The sequence below is a fragment of the Diabrotica undecimpunctata genome, chromosome 3 (genome assembly GCF_040954645.1).
Source record: "Diabrotica undecimpunctata isolate CICGRU chromosome 3, icDiaUnde3, whole genome shotgun sequence".
Taxonomy (NCBI): domain Eukaryota; kingdom Metazoa; phylum Arthropoda; class Insecta; order Coleoptera; family Chrysomelidae; genus Diabrotica; species Diabrotica undecimpunctata.
In genome coordinates, this window is record NC_092805.1 from 142,869,558 (window position 1) to 142,885,652 (window position 16,095).

Genomic DNA, 16,095 nt, shown 5'->3' on the forward strand with positions numbered 1-16,095 from the left:
GGAAAATACCAGTATTGATAAGTCAGTAACATATGGAGAATACATCATTTATGTTTTTTAAATAACAAACATATAAAATCGGAATTTGGTGTTTATTGGAGGTAAACTAAATGCACGATCAAATACTTACCATGTCGGGATAGTATTATGAGGTTTTTTTGCTGGTTTTTCCCTCATAATTTACTATGGAATCACTAACAGGAGAATTTTACTGTCATCATGGCATGTATTTGTCTTTTTAAAGACGAATTACATGTTATGATCTTTTCTGACTACTATTTCCATTAATAAAACATGAAGAATACTTAATTATATTTTAACCATACTATTTTTGTTTTTCTTTCTCTTCTCTATGGATCAGTTAAAACACACAATTAAATGATCTCACAAACAAAGTTTTACTATCATTAAGTAAATTTTAAAATGTATTTTGTTCATTATTATATATGTTATATTTTATATGTGTGTTATTAATGTTGAGTGTCATGTCATAACTTTATATAAATAAACTCAAAGACTAGTAAGTTGCACTGAGAATTTGTGATATATTGTAAATATTTACACATTCTTTTAATTACAGTGTCTTGAAAAAGGAATAAAACAATTCCGAAAGCTAGACCAAAAGTCAAAAGAGTGTTTCTGTAACATCCTGGCCAAACTTTCTGACTGCAGCCCTAATAAACTGTGTTGTTTGTTTATATTGACAGTCAATAATATCCAGTATTTCTTGTATATATATATATATATATATATGAAATATGAGATATCAATTTGTACCTCTGTCAATTCATTAATGTCAGTTTCTCACTTTACGTTTTGCATTTTTCTGTATCTTGACAAAGGCAAGGGTTAATTGCCGAATATATATATATATATATATATATATATATATATATATATATATATATATATATATATATATATATATATATATATATATATATATATTAAAAACTTACAGAAGTGAGAGTATTTTTAATCATTTCCAAGTTCAAAAATATCACTTAACTCATTTAAGGCCACTGTCCTTTTAAAAGACCTTGCTACAAAGATAATTACCTTACTGTAATTATATTATTTTGCTAGTTATTAAGAGATGGCGTACTGTTTCGTGTAACAAGAAGCCATTTTATTAAAAAAATTAACAATTGTTGTATAAATCTTGTGTTTTCTGCAGAATTTTCGAGGTTACCTGAAAGACTGTTTATAGTTTCTAAACATGAGTGATATAAGGTAAGTAAAATGTATTGTTTAGATCCCTTAATTTAAAAGATATTTTATGTATGTATTTAAAATGCCTTTAATATTATATGTAAAAAGTTATATAATAGAAAAACTATTACTATTTTTGTATATTGGCTATCAAAGTTTGGTGTTCTTTATAAAGAACGGTGGCGTTTTTTGCTATAATAAGTATGAATATTTTTTTAGGTACTGGACAAAATCTTTGACAAAATCATGTCTACACAAAAAGAAGAAGAGGACGTTGTGTATTATAAGCTGTCTCATAACGACTTTGCTTTTAACAAAAACGTAATAAAATTAAACTTTAATAATGTCCCTTCAAGTTTTATTTGATGTAGATGTAGAAGTATCATGGCACAAAAAAAATAAAGAACCGTTTTGTTTACTTGAAAAACATAAAGAAAATTCAAAAGTAATTACCAACCTAATCTCCTCTTTCTTGGAGTTTTAGCTGTCAAAACCGACCAATTTAATTTTGTAGAGGGAAATGATTTATGAAAAAAATTGATCGAAGAAGACGCCTCTTTTAATTCAACAAGTCCATTATATAAATCTCAAAAACTTCAAGCTTAAAGGCTAATTATTACTTTAAATAGATTGTTTGAGAGGAGAGCTCAATATTTTATTCGTAATGTGAAAATGATGCAAGTTTTATGACAATGTGCTTGAGCAAATATTAGTTCTGGGGAGAGCGTAAATTAGGAAAAGTGCTCGACAATATTAATGGATATTTCCGCTTAAAGGACTTCCATATTATTGGAAAGTTATTAACTGTTACAACTTCCGTAAATTTTCCATGCCTTAACAATATTTGCATAACCTGGATTGTATTTTGGCAGATCAAATTAGACATTTAGAAGATTTTATCTATTTTCAATTAAACAATAATATTTTATGGGTTTAAATATCTACGCAATATATCCACGCGCCTATATATAATACATAGGCGTAACAACACCACCCACGCAGTGCAGTAGAGAGAACAACATTACCGCGGTATCAAGGGAAAAGAGGACATATAGGCATATGTGAGCAACTGGATAAACAGGTTCATCATCATCATCATGCAATCTCTTCTGTCCACTGCTGCACATAGGTATCTCCTACTCTTCACGGTTCTGTGCTTCTTGTTGCCATTTCTTGGATATTCGTCTAATGTCGTCCATCCAGCTTGTTGGTGGTCGTCCTCTGCTGCGTTTGTCTTCTAGTGGGCGCCAGTCCATTAGATTTCCGGTCCATCTTTAAGTCTCGCTATGTGACCTGCCCAATTCCATTTTAGCTTGGCTATACGTTCGACGACATCACTGATACCTGTTCTTTTCCTTAAGTCTTGATTGCTTATTTTGTCTTTTTTTGTCACGCCGAGAATTGATTTTTTCATGCGCCTTTGTGCCACTCGAATTTTTAGTGCTATTATTTTTGTGAGCGTGAGAGTTTCTGCTCCCTATGTCATAATAGGAAGAACGCATTGGTCAAATGTCTTCTGTTTCATAGCTATTGGAATGTTGCTCTTAAAGATGTCTCTTAGTGAACCATACACTGCCCAAGCAAGTGTTATTCATAGTTGAAATTCGCAGATCTGGTTGTCTTTGCCTATTCTGATTTCATGACCAAGATATATGTACTTTTTTGTCAACTCTACCACTTGATTTTGGATGATTAGGTGTTCGCTGGGAACTAAATTTGTCATACATTTCGTCTTACTGATGTTTATGTTTAGACCTTTTAAAAGATACGTTTTCTAATTCTTGTACCATTTGTTGTGCTTCACCCAGATCTTCGGTAATAAGTACTATGTCGTCGGCAAAACGCAGATGATTGAGCATTTCTCCATCTATTTTTATTTCTCTATTTTCCCAGTTTAGCATTTTAAAGGCGTATTCGAGGACCGTTATAAATAATTTAGGTGAGAGAGTGTTGCCCTGTCTCACACCTCGCTTGATATGAATTTCTCTGGTGGTATCATGTAGTTTTACACGCAGTGTGGCGTTTTGGTATAATGTTTGTACTAACTTTGTGAGCCGGTAATCTATTCTACTATTGTTTAGAGCAGTTATAATGCTATCTAATTCTACAGTGTCGAAGAATTTGTGAAAGTCTACGAAGATAAGTACCAGTGGTCTGTTATATTCTAGCGACTTTTTTATTTAGGTTTTTACTGTTTGTAGGTGATAGTTTGTTCCGAATTTTGAGCGGAAGCCAGCTTGTTCTCGTGGCTGGTAGAAATCTAACTTTTTCTCTAGTCTTGTCGTAATTATTCGGGTAAACATTTTATAGATGTGTTAAACAGGTTGTTAATTTAATAACATATTCATATTACCATCGAGCAATTTGCGCAGTAGATAACACAACACCGCTTAAAATGCGCATAAACCATCTGACTAAGCAAGAAAAATGCGCACCTGGATTAGTTAACCTCCGCATGGGTGACATTTCAATGAGATAAGCCAAGAATATGTCGACAATATAACGCCGAACTATTGGTTGACGATCAGGAAAGATTTTTCCCGAGACAGAGAGTTTCCTACTTAACATTCAGGATTAGGTTTTTCCAACTGAAAATTACCGAAACTATATTGTCAAAGACCCTCAGGTCCAAGACAACAAATGCCAATATGGATGTCAAGTCCAAGAAACTATTCAACATCTTACGGGGACTGCATTTGTCAGAACTGATTACAAAGAACTCCATGACTCAGTAAAAAAATCTTCACCAAGAACTAGCTAGCAAATTGGGACTTTTTTAAACCGACCATCTCCCTTATTATCAATTTATCCCTGACAGAATGCTCGAAAACGGCAACTATAAACTTTACTGGGACAGCACTGGGCTCACAGATCAATCAGTGACTAGATAGACAACACTAATAGATGTGGCGATACATAACAATAATAATATGCGTATTAAATACAACAAAAAAATTGCCAAGTACAGACAACTGGAAATACAAATAAAAAGACAATGGAGAATAGAAAGTACTTTCTGTTTTTCTCTCTACTACTAGAATTATTTCGAAGAACCTCTTACAAAACATAAAATAGTTGGGTCTTAATAAACATTTTTAATAAACAAAGCCGACCAGGCCCGGCTCCACCGAGGTTTCCTTTAACTGGGAAATTGAAGTGTCTTTTCGATATACAAGATGTTGAAAATAAGGTTGAGTTATTCAATATGTTCTTCGATGATGGACTAGTGAACAAAATTGTTCAAGACACACATTGTCTTGCTAATCAAAAAAGGCGAACAGGCTTTCGCAGAGTTATAATAAAAAAAATTGACACCAACGAATAGGGATGAAATGCGAGTACTTTTTGCAATTATATTACTGCAGAGCTTGGCAAAGAAACCAGTGCACTGGATTTATTAGTCCAAAAAACCAATAATTGAAACGTCTTTTTTCCGTAAGATTATGAAATACAAAAGGTTCATCAAAATAAAGCAATACCTGCATTTCTCTAATAATGAATATATCAACAATGAAACTCCGAAACTGTATAAGATCTAGGAAGTTTATGAATTCCTGAATGCTAAGTACAAATCTTAGTATTATTTGGAAAGGGATGTAACAGTTGACAAAAGCTTAGTTCTTTACAAAGGCAGACTCGGATGGATTCAATACATTCGAAACAAAAGGGCACGATTTGGTATAAGAACTACATGCTGTAGGAATCGTCCTCCAAAAATATTTGGCATTAAATAATTTATGCGGCAAGGACACAAAGTTTGACGAACAATATAAAGATCTACCAGTGTCAACACGTATTGTTATGACGCTAATGGAACCTCTACTGTCGAAAGTTCTTTTATACATCCTCTGAACTAACTGTCCTTTTATTAGAAGTTTGCACAGATACATAAGGTACTATTAGAATACAAAGAAACGGTCTATCACTAGAAATGAAAAACAAACTTCAGAAAAATGCACGTTTCAAAAAGCTAAGGTAATAGTAATAAAGTGGAAGGATAAATGGGACTTTTTTTTCGAAATGGGTTCAAGACTATGACAGTACTATCGGTGGCGTCGACAGAGTCGATTAACATCTTGGTGATTATCTTGAAACCAGGCAGCGTGGAAAGAGGTATTACCAAAAATATTTTTCCACCTTTTTGAACATACTTTCTGCGGAGGGCTAGAAACGTATATAGAATTTCAAATGGGTTTGATAACGCAGCTGATTGAGGTTTCCTACAAAGATATAGGTAAGTTAAGTGAAAGACCTTCCAAACCCACTTAGATTTATCGGTGGATATTTCCCAGAAGTTGTTCCTGTCACAGAGAAAACAGCTCATCCAACTTGAGTTTGTGTTGTGTTCAGTAAGACGAAAGATGTACCTGGAAAGAAGTTGAGGTGCGAATCAAAGTACTACTGCCCTGATTGCAATGTGGTACTTTGTGTAACACCCTGATTCAGGACGTGTCATACGGTAACTTACTTTTAGTTTCTCTTGTTTGTGTTCATTATTATAAAAATATAAATACTTATATCCATATCTTATTCTTTACGCTACAAAGCAACTGTAAGCTCTGCTAAATAAATATTTTTATCATCATCCACAGCGTGCATACAAACTTTTGTAGTCTACTTTGCTGGGAATGGCTTTTAGATGAAAAAACGAACAATGCTCTAGACAAGCTAGACAACAAAACCTTTTGCTCCCAGGTTTAATTTATCCAACCAAAAGCCAGTCAACGCGATATTTACATATCTTTAACCGTTACAAAAAAAATTAAAAACAAAGCAAAAATCAACATTGTTGAACATTTTTGAATTCTGCAAAAAGTAAAGAAGCATGTGCAATAATAAAAAAATGGGTTTTTTGGGACCGTTTTTAGAAAAATAAATGGTTTGGTAAGAGGTTAAGAATATGTATTAGAACCATAAAAAGTGTTTATGATAAAAATTAGTACAAAAATATTTTCAGCAAAAAACAAATTACATAGAGATATAAAATAAATGTGTTTCTACATTGATTTATAGACGAAAGGCATCGTAACAATACTTTTGCTTTATAAAAGGTATATAATTAAAAAACCTTTTCGGGCTACATCGTAACAGAACGTTTTAGGACTTACTTGTCCATCATTAGTGCATTTACCAGGTGTATATAAGACAAGCCACTAAAGCATTTAACTTGCATTAGTGCAAGCTAAATGCACTGACGATGGACTAATAAGTCCGAAAACGTTCTGTTATGATGTAGCCCAAAAGAGTTTTTTAATTATATACCTTTTATAAAGAATTTTAACTACAACTTTTGTGATGTATAATATACAACCAATTACAGGAATTTCATTTTCCTTGTGGAATATTTTTCTGTTATTTTCTCTATTTTACCCAAATGACAGTTTCCGCAAATGTGCTGAGGAAGGCAAAATTTGCTGTTTTTTATACTAAATTCCTTTATAATATATTCTTATATTATATACTCCTATGTGATACTTCAAAAAGAAGAGAAGATTACCGTTTTCCTTAAATTAAAGATCTTCTGTGATGATAGAACCGTCGCAATATACTACTATTGCTAGAATGTGATTTTAAATTGAGACAAAAAATTTCATTTAGCTTAGTGCTCTCGCTTCCCAAGTTTCATATAAACCAACTGAAACAATGTTTCCTAGACGAAATAAACTTTACAGTCTTTATTTATCATATATACAGAAGGGCCATATTGCAAATTGCGACTATTATATCCAAGTTTCGTCAAAAAAGAGTTAAATAACAATTTGAAAGTGTTTCATTATTATTTTTTTTTTTTTCAGTGAAATATTTGCTACTAATAATTTTAGTTGTAATTCTTTATAAACTTCAAAAATTATAAAAGTAATTAGCACATAAATATAAAATGTATTCCAAATAAATCGACGCAATTTGATTAATTCAATTAATACTAGAGCAGTCCGATAAGTACTTACAACTGACTTATTTCTCAACATAGCATACTTTTAGCTTTGAAAAATACGTTTTCTCGAGGTCTGCAAAGTAGGCTTCCGTGGCGACGACGACCGCTTATTTCGACTCAATGCCGGGCGAGTTTCTTTTTTAAGTTTGGAAACAAAAAAAAAGTCACACGGGGGCCAAATCTAGAGAATATGGTGCATGGGGCAACAGTTGGTAGCCCAAGTCGACCAATTTCGCCATGGCAACGGCGGAGGTATAAACCGGTCCGTTGTCATGGTGGAAAAGCACTTTTTATTCGCTAAATGGGGTCGTTTTTTCTGAAATTCGGCGTAGTTTTGCCCTTCCCCAGGTAATAGACGTAGATTAGCCCTTGTATATCCCAAAAAAATTGGTAGCCATTACCTTTCCAGCCGATAGGCAGTCTTCGCCTCCTTCGGAGCACGTTTGCCGAGTGCCGCCACTGTTTCGACTATTTCTTGGTTCCTGGTGTATACCAGTTGATTCATGTTTACTCAATGGTTACAAAACGATGTAGAAACTACTTCGGATTACGCTTAAATAGCGTCAAACACTGCTCTGAATTGGTCTCACGGTTAAACTTGTTGTCTGGAATGAGTAAATGCGGCAATCATCGAGCCGACAGCTTTTCACAATCAAAATTTTAAGCAGGATATGACATACCTTCAGTCAGCGGTCTGCCAATGTAACATCGTGGATTTTTGTTACGTTATTCTCTGTGGTAGCCGATATTGGGGCACCTGAGCGTGGTTCATTAAAAACCGACGTGCGACCACGTTATTACTCGTTAAACCAATTTTTGAGGGTTGCCATCGTAGGAAAGACGCTCTTTGCGAAAAACAAGAACCGAATCACCGACCGATATTGCTCTTTTTCCATTTTTCTAAAATCCGCTAACACGCCCGCTTTCACACGCGGTCGAAACAAAACACGAAAGCAACAGGACAGTTGCTTTTTTCTGACCTAGCGTTTGCTTTTAATTTGGCCCTGAATAATCAATCGCAGTAAGTGATATTTAGGTCCTGTCATTATATAGCCGAAATATTGAACCTTTCTTATTTTTATAATGTTGATCAATTCTCGCTCTTTGTGCATGGTCTCTAGCACACATTCGTTAGGTATGTGTGCTGTCCACGGGATTTTAAGCATGCGACGGTAACACCACAACTCGAACGCTTCTAATTTATTAAGATTTTTTATTTTTGTTGTCCAGGTTTTAGACGTTGTTGTCGTAGACGTGTGGTCAATGATCACACGTCTATTGCACAATAGAAGTCAAGGACTCCTATTCCACAATACAAAACGCCAGTTAATAAAGTTTTTTAGTGCAATTTCTATTCTGGTGGAAATTTCCTAGTCACTTTTAAACCTGCAATCAATGCAACTACATAGATATCAAAAGTTCCGCTCTTTCCAGGATTTTGTGATCTAATTTTAGTATTGAGTCTTTGATACTAATTTTTTTGGCCACCATGCATTTTATTTTCATTGCGTTGATTGCTAAGCCTTTTTCAGTGCATTCATTTTTTACAGCGTTTAACAGGGTTTGAAGGTCTTCCAGGTTCTCTGCCTTTATGGCATCTAATGCTATTAATAATTTCACCACCGATTTTAACACCTTAGTGACGATTATTTAACGCTATCTCAAAAACTGGTTCAGTGTAGCCATTAAACAACATAGGTGACATAACACATCCCTGTCTGATACCACGCTTAATAGAAACTTTAGCTAAAACTTCTTTATCCACCTTAATACAAGCGGTCTGATTGTAATAAAGATTTTTGAGCAATCTAATATCATACGTGTCCAGACCAATTAGTTACCTAGCGAAGATAAAATGTTATAATTTAATGAAAATTAAAAAAGAAAACAAACTCTTCGCGTCCATTTACCGCTATTTTACGAATTTTACCTCGTAAATGTAATTATGAGATATAAATCTTCGAATAACAACATACTCTTTTGTACTTTTATATAAAACTTTGATTTACTTTGTTAGACATACAATAAATTAGAAATTTATTGTTTTAAAACTACTAGAATCATTCGAAAATTTTCATTTTACGGTAATGTATATCAATAAAAAGAGTAATTGGGTAATAACCGATTGTTATTAAATTCCAGTCGAACTACTTTAAAACTTTATGGCGGTTCAGCTAAATAGAAATAATTTATACTCATTAATCAAAATGGAAACCAAACAAAATAGAAAAATGGTTTTTTTTCATTTCTTGTTTCCATCCGCTATATTATTGCAGTTATATTTTATCCAAGATCGAAATGTTTATTCGATTTAATTAACAGGAGAACACTAGTTATTAATTTTATATTCTAGTAATTTATATCATTGCTTGTTTATTATCTGTTCCGTCTTATTATAGTTCACTTCATGTTATTGTCGATTTTATTTTATTATTTTAGATTCATATCGGTAATTCTTAAAGTTTGGGTAAATTCATCATTATCATCAGTGGCATTACCATTACGTTATGAGCCAAAGCCTTCTTCAGAACAATCTTCCATTCGCCCCTGTCTCTGGCAACTCTTCTCCATGTTTTAACTCCGATGAATTTTAGATCATCCTCTATGTTATCTTGATACCTAAGTTTTGGTATTCGTCTGGCTCGTCTTCCCACTGGTCCTCTTCTTTCGAAAATTTTTCTGATCGTTGCATCTTCATCCCGCCTAATTACATGTCCTACCCATCGAAGGCGTGCTAATTTAATATATTTTACAACGTCAGGTTCCCCAAAACTTCTATATAACTCAAAATTGTAGCGTCTACGTCACAAACCCTGTTCTTGGATTCCTCCATATATTTTTCTCTCGAAACGTTTAAGCATTTCTTGGTCGTTCTGTGTAAGTGAACACGTTTTAGACCCGTATGTTAACACTGGCCTTATTAGTGTTTAATATATGGTAAGTTTAATTTTTCTGGGTAGTTTTGGGGCTATATGTTTCCTCAAGCCATAATAGCACTTATTGGCAAGCACTATTCTTCTTTTAATTTCTTCGCTGACATTGTTGTCTTTGGTTAGCAGCGAGTCCAGTAGTTTGGGTAAATTAGCTACCAGAAATCTATTAAAAGATTAAAATGTTTGTCAGTTTTACATATTTCTGGTGAAAATTTGTAGATTAAACCTTCCCTTTGGAAAGTAGCTGCGTCTGTAGATGGTTCTGATAAGGACAATATGAATAAATTTGTAGTGTACGTTATTTCCAAAAGTTAAAATTTTATAGTTTTAAGAAACGACCTCCCCTCCTCTAGGGGATTCTGTTATAAGTTTTGTAATGTATTTTTAGTAGTAGCATTCGACACTCAGTTCAGTAAACATGTATAGTTAAGCAATAAATAGTTCTATGAAAACTGTCCTCGTATATTATTTTAATTTAATAAAATAATATTTTATAGCAAATATATCTCACGATAAACTAATCGTGGGTCACGACATTATCGTTAATTTAATTTAATAGGTACTTTTTAAAGTTTGATTTTTTAAAATCTTATCTTCATTCTTATTATTAATTTATGTAAACTCCAGCAAAGAAATATTGAAATGAGTCATACGCGTGATGTCTTAAGCTATCGTATAATTTAGCTGTCCCTATGAGTTTTACTAAGAAGCATGTCAGCAGCGAAATATTTATTTTTTATTTAGGGTATGGCACATTAAGAACACATAAGTAAAAGTATTATTTTTATAATAATAGTCTCCCGTTTTATACCGCTGTCGCGGCTTTGGGAGTATAGCAGGGTAGTCTGCTATATCTAGGGCCTACGGTATACAAGGAAGGTAACATGGCCAGTGCTACGCTTCAACCGTCTATTATTACCCCTGGTTTTACCCAAGGTACTCATTTTTATTCAGGCTGAGTCGACCTGGGGCCTATAGACATTTTTAAAATGTCTAGATGTTCTTGCCGGCGGTGGGATTCGAACCCCGGACCACCGGCTTGCGAGTCAAGCATCCTACCGCTTGCGCTACGCAGGCCCTGAAGAGAATTAAAATTATTTTTATAAAAAACGTTAAATGGAGTATTACAAACGAACCTCTAATATATCAATATAATCTAAAATATTTTCGGTCGCTTTCAGAAATTCCATCTTCTTAGTTTTTCTTGCTGTTATCTCTAATTTTGTTTAAATTACTTTTTGCTTTTGTTCAGTTTCTGGTAAAATTTACACGTCTCTATTGGCTTAGTTAGATCTTTTAGTTTTTGAAGTTTTTTGATCGTAGTTACTCTCTTCTTTCTGCAGTGGATTTTCTTTTCTTCCTTCCGTAGTTATTTATATTCCTCTCCTTCTCTGCTTGTTCCAATGTTGTATGCATCATTAAATATACGCTGTTTTTCTCTCTATTATAATCTAATATTCTTCGTCAAAACAGTCATTAATTCTTGTTCTTCTTTGTTTACCTTTCACGTTTAATAATTCTTCAGCTGCTTCTTTCATAGTGTTTTTGCACCCTTCCCACTCTTCACTTATGTTTTTATAGTTTTTGTTTGTATTTTTAAGTCTTTCTACATTGTTTTGTTTATGTTTAGAGCCTATTTCCGTTTTTAAACGTTTAAAATTCTGGCCCTTACCATACTTTTGATCCAGTAGTGATCAGAACCCGCATTTGCTCCTCTTTTGGTGCGAACGTTTATTATATTGGATTAATGTCTTGAGTCTACAATATAAAGATCTATCATATTTAGTGTAAGTTTGTCTAGTGTTTTTCTAGTGCTTTTGTGTATATCTTTTCGAGCAAAGTTAAAATTGTACCATCGACTCCAAAAAAAACTACTATAAAAAAGAACCACTTTTGAAATCAGAACATGCAAAATATTTAAAATTCCTTATTTCTCAAGCAAATTTTTTTATTTTGTTGGGCTGTGTTATCATTCCTGTTTCATACCATGCAAGTTAAACTTTTACTTTGTATTCCAGTTTTTCCTTTGATGGAATTTTATAGTTTTTTATTGGAGAATTGGGAATTAAAATTTTCTCAGTCATATATTTCGAATCTCGGTAATTGCGCTTCGTTCTGTTCACTGCGTAAACGCAACAGGTAGAATTAATTGCGGGGAGTATTGTATTTGTAACAATATGATTCATTTTCTATTGACAGACTAAAGAATTTAATATCCTTCTGAAATAAAAAGAATATACATGAAAGATGTAAAATGAATATTTTACATCTTTATGTATATAGCCCACTTCTGCACATCCGCTCAGTTACACATTATTACCGTGAATGAAAACTTATTTTATATATTAAAGACCAATGTATTTTAAAACTTGTACATAAATGAAACAAAAAGACACAAAACAAAATATAAAAAAGCGTATTAACAAAATAATAATAATAATAATAAACAATATTAATAAAAAAAAGATACAAAAAAAAATTGAAAATAAAAAAAATAAAAAAAAATAAAAAGAAATAAAAAAAAATAAAGTAAAATAAAAAAAAATAATAAATAAAAAAAACCACTGCTTGCGGATCTGGATAATACTGGAGAAACATAACCACTGGGCACTGGATGCATAGATTCGCGACTGAATATCTACTACTAGAAAATTGTATAAAATTGTAAAAAAAAATATATGATTTTGTAAGTTTACCAATTGTATAATGTAGAATTTTTACCGTAGTTATATTGTTTTTAAAATATTAATAATGTAAATTTTAAATATTCATAGATTTTATTTTATTCATTGTCAAGAATCAAAGTCAAACATGAGTAGGCGAATAAAACCATAGATTTCGCAGTCAATATCCCAAGCACACACACACAACTTATTTTATAAACCAGATTCAATGTATTATTTTTTTATTAAGGAAACATATTTTCTTACGCGCCGCCAATGATCTAATTCAAAATTTCCAAGAATCCATGATATACACGATATTTCGGCTACTTTTGACCACTTACGATCCGTGATTTGTGATTTATAGTTTCACTTAATATTTGCCAGAGTATAGATTGAACTAATTGAAAACGCGGCTATAGGTGTAGGAGACTAAACGGTTATTTATTAAATATTTGTGGATCAATCAATTCATCACGTTCCATGAATATGTGACTGGTAAGACATATGGGACCATAGACTAAGTTTATTTAATATATTTCTTCTTCTTCTTTGGCTTTTTTCTAAGTCGCCTTCTCTGAGGTCTCTGTCTATTATAGCATTTCCTATATATTTTCTAAGTAACCAAAGCCTCAATCTGCAAATCCGATATCGTATAGTATAATATTATATCCACTATATTCTTCTTTATGGTGCCAAAGTTTTAACTGTTAAACTTGAGAAATTTGAAAGCTTTTGAAATGTGGCTTTTTAGAAAAATTTTGAAAATACCATGGACCGACCATATTACAAACGAAATAGTGTTTCACAGAATGGGAAGACATAGAGAACTTTTGACCAGCATTAAAAGAAAAAAAATAGCATATTTGTGGCACATACTTAGAAATGAAAAATACGAGCTGTTACAGCTGATTATCAAGGGTACAATCAAAGAAAAAAGAGGTTCTGGTAGACGACAAATATCCTGGCTGAAAAACATTTGCGACTGAACCGGGTTGAACACACAGACGCTTTTAAGAAAAACAGCAGATAGAGACGAATTTTCAACGGTTATAACTAATCTTCATTAGTGAAGTTAGCACTAGAGAGGAAGAAGATTTGTTTTATCGTTTAGCCATTCATAAAATGTATTTTTTTTTCTTGTAATCATCTCTTCTCATCATCTCTTCTCGGTCGTCATTATATTTCTCTAAATATTTATTCTTGTGTTGTTTATTACCAATATAATAGATTTTTTTATAGAAATTGTCTTTTAAGAATCTGCACTATACCTGTATATACGAAGGTATTAAGTAAAACGATTTAGGAAAAATAGATATAAACTCGGATACCGATATAGCACACAGTTCTAGTCAGAAAGCTACTATATTAGTTAGCCGTTGATGAATTTTTCAAATACTAAAAGAAAACAAAATACATTTCTACAAAACAACACTAACTAAGGGGCTTGCAGAAGACAATATTAAAAGAACAATCATTTCTCTGAATCCACGATGAAAGCTTTAGACAACAATATACATTACATTATGTCTTACATTACATTACAGGTCCAATTACAGCATGTTTTGTTTTCTGATAAGTATACTTTTTTTTACTTCTCGGACAATCGTTAAAGTTTGCGCTAACGGTTTACTGTGCCAGCCAACTAATGACCCTAATCGTTGGACAAAGTCAGATATTTTTAAAAGCGATGTGGTAGTAAACTAGAAAATTAGTAAAACACGAAAAATAAAACTATTGGGTTGGTAACAACATAAATAAGTTAACATTAGAATTAATCTTTAAGAAACATATTTTCTTAGGAAATCTAAAATGGCATTTCCTACTGGTGTTATAGTATTCACTGGAAAACCTATTATAAATAATATTTTTGACTTACCTAACTATAAGAAGCTCTAGTGTACGTAATTTAATCTGAAACAATAAATTGAGATTATAAAGTTTGTTAATATTATTGTAATAGTATTGTAATAATATATATTGTTTTTTTATTGTTTATTTAAATTAACGTGCCTCGGAAACTAATGGTCATTGACACATGTTCATTAACTATTAGGTATTATGAGATTAAAGTTTTTAGTAGGTAAATTGATGACAATGACCCGATGAATATACGTTTGCTGCTTTTTAGTATGTAGGCTCGACTTGTGTGAATCAATCTGTACATTTTATCTGTAATCAGATCTCTCAAACGGGCAAAATGGCAGGGACACTACAACAATTCAGACAAAGGCAAATTTTATTAAAAAATCCAACCCACAATTTCCGTTAAGACATGGTTTAAACAAGTTTCCAACAGAGGCAAAGTTGCAATAGTTTCAAAACTATTTCTAGAATGAGAAGCAATCATTTTATGACTCCAATCTACAAAAGAAAAATATGACTGGCAAATGAATGAATGTATATGTGAGCATCTACAACAGATGCTGTTAGAATGTCCTTTACATTTGATTGAAATATCAAATTTATTTACCAAGCTAGTTCAATTTAATTTTCAATTACCTTCTAATCTAACACATCTTTTAGAGTCAAAGAATCTAGATGTATATAAAATTTAGACTTATTAATTGTTTACAATTAAAGCTCTGACAAAAAAGAAACAATAAAAAAAAATAGAAGAATAAAAAAATGGATAACAAAATAAAGAAAAAAAAAGTTACTAAGAAGATCTAAACCTTCGAGGTGTCGAATCGGGTTTATGTCTTAGCGTAGTAATAAAAAAAATAATAAATAAAAAAAATAAAAAATAAAGTAAAAAAAAATAAAAAAAATACAAAAAACAAAACAGCAAAAACAGAGTAAACTAGTAAGTAAGTTTCTAACATTTCATGTCTTAACTGTCAATACAATATAACAGTTTTAAATGTACATACAAACCCTATCGTGTGTAAAGAGGGGACTCAAAACAAATTGACTGGCCAGTTGATTGTTAAAACCAGTGCCAATAGAACACACACAACCTGTACATTTAAAATTAGGTTTAAGAGCGCATATATATATATATATATATATATATATAATATATATATATATATATATATATATATATATATATATATATATATATATATATATATATATGTACTAGACGACCTGGCGAACTTTGCACTGCCTTGGAATTAAATATTGTGTATAAAAAATTAACAGAAAATAAAACAAAAAAACTTAAATATATTATGCATGGAAAAAGTGAAATAAATTTAATGCTTTCTGATAGAAAAATTTTTTTGCTCTAAAAAAATATACAAAGGTGACGGTTTTCCGACACTCAAATAATTGCCTATGCGCGAAACATAGAAAATCTAAATTAATTCCATAAACTTTAAACAGTAGCCTTTGCGATTTGTTTATT

General features: G+C 32.0%; 1 protein-coding gene across 1 annotated transcript in view; it reads right to left on the reverse strand.

Moving 5' to 3' along the window:
• Positions 1-16,095, reverse strand: part of LOC140436192 (uncharacterized) — an 821,182-nt gene that overhangs the window by 417,252 nt on the left and 387,835 nt on the right. The window contains 1 exon segment of the mRNA XM_072524890.1: positions 14,623-14,657. The gene's annotated coding sequence lies outside the window, so the exon portion shown is untranslated.